This window comes from Brassica napus, unplaced genomic scaffold (assembly GCF_020379485.1).
Source record: "Brassica napus cultivar Da-Ae unplaced genomic scaffold, Da-Ae ScsIHWf_2780;HRSCAF=3553, whole genome shotgun sequence".
NCBI lineage: Eukaryota > Viridiplantae > Streptophyta > Magnoliopsida > Brassicales > Brassicaceae > Brassica > Brassica napus.
The window spans coordinates 2,202-4,402 of NW_026016049.1; positions in this window are offsets into that span (position 1 = coordinate 2,202).

Below are 2,201 nucleotides of genomic sequence, written 5' to 3' on the forward strand. Positions count from 1 at the left end.
ATCATACCTGGAGAATGGAGAAGCAGCTTAGAGATTGAGGGGATAGGGAGAGAGGAGGATGGATTTCAAATATTAACCAAGGAAAGAAACATTCTTGAGATCATTGCTTTTTGACCCTTTTCTCTTCTTTTTTTCATTGCTGTGACAGAGAACAATGGAAATAGTTTTCCATTCTCGTCGACATTCCATATTATTCTTAAAGCCCATTAATGGTACGGACCCCAAAATAAGAAAGATTTAATCAGAAAGCCCAATAATTTTAAATAGTTAAACCCATCACAGTTAGGGTCAACTGGTGCCACTTTAAAAATGAAAGAAATCATAGGGAAAAAAATCTAAAGGAATGATATGGAATTAATTAGAAGGAAAAATTGTTGAGAAGGAATGTAACAAATTGTCAGTGAATGGTAACCAAAACAAGGAACAAAATTTCAAACAATAAATAATTAGATAATTAACTCTAAAAAATAATAAAGAATGTAAGCAAGATTTTTGGTCTACACTTCATGTTGCCACGTCCATTTCAATTGCCACAATGCATGTAGCTCATAACTACAAAACAAAAACTTGTGTTACTGAAAGTATATATTGTGCTTTTTAAGAGATATAGATATATCCAAGAGTTTAGCATACATTAATACATTAATAAAAGAGTTTAGCATACAGTATATAAAGTATTTACCAAAAAATCAATATTTTTGTAGGGGTTGTTAGCCCATAGATTTTGAGAAAAAATTTCAAAAAATAAGACAATATTGTTTTAATGCCTAGTTGCATCTTGCACTAACATATGATGATGTTCAAAGAGGTTTTGAAGCCTTTCTCGTCTCGTTTATCAAGAAATAATAACTTTATAGTGGTTATTCCATCGATTTAGGGAGTATTATGAAGTTTTATTAAATTATTTGATAAAAAAAATTGAAAGATGCTCATTTACCATGAAAAAGAGTTTAGCATACATTAATACAAATGTAGAATATGGTATAAATTTTAAAACAACACTAAAGATTATAGGCTTCAGTATATAAAGTATTTACCAAAAACTCAATATTTTTGTAGGGGTTAGCCCATAGATTTTGAGAAAATTTCAAAAATATGACAATATTGTTTTAGTGCCTAGTTGCATCCTGCACTAACATATGATGATGTTCAAAGAGTTTGGAGCTTTTGTCGTCTCGTTTATCAAGAAAATAATAATTTTATAGTGGTTATTCCATCGATTTAGGGAGTATTATGAAGTTTTATTAAATTATTTGATAAAAACTATTGAAAGATGCTCATTTACCATGAAAAATAGTTAACATACATTAATACAAATGTAGAATATGGTAGAAATTTTAAAACAACATAAAGATTATAGGCTTCAGTATATAAAGTATTTACCAAAAACTCAATATTTTTGTAGAGCCCATAGATTTTGAGAAAATTTCAAAAAATATGACAATATTGTTTTAATGCCTAGTTGCATCCTGCACTAACATATGATGATTTCAAAGAGGTTTGGAGCCTTTGTGCTCTCCGTTTATCAAGAAAATAATAATTTTATAGTGGTTATTCCATCGATTTAGAGAGTATTATGAAGTTTTATTAAATTATTTGATAAAAACAATTGAACGATGCTCATTTACCATGAAAAGAGTTTAGCATACATTAATACAAATGTAGAATATGGTAGAAATTTTAAACAACACTAAAGATTATAGGCTTCAGTATATAAAGTATTTACCAAAAACTCAATATTTTTGTAGGGGTTAGCCCATAGATTTTGAGAAAATTTCAAAAAATATGACAATATTGTTTTAATGCCTAGTTGCATCCTGCACTAACATATGATGATGTTCAAAGAGGTTTGGAGCCTTTGTGCTCTCCGTTTATCAAGAAAATAATAATTTTATAGTGGTTATTCCATCGATTTAGGAGGTATTATGAAGTTTTACTAAATTATTTGATAAAAACAATTGAACGATGCTCATTTACCATGAAAAAGAGTTTAGCATACATTAATACAAATGTAGAATATGGTAGAAATTTAAAACAACACTAAAGATTATAGGCTTCAGTATATAAAGTATTTACCAAAAACTCAATATTTTTGTAGAGCCCATAGATTTTGAGAAAATTTCAAAAAATATGACAATATTGTTTTAATGCCTAGTTGCATCCTGCACTAACATATGATGATGTTCAAAGAGGTTTGGAGC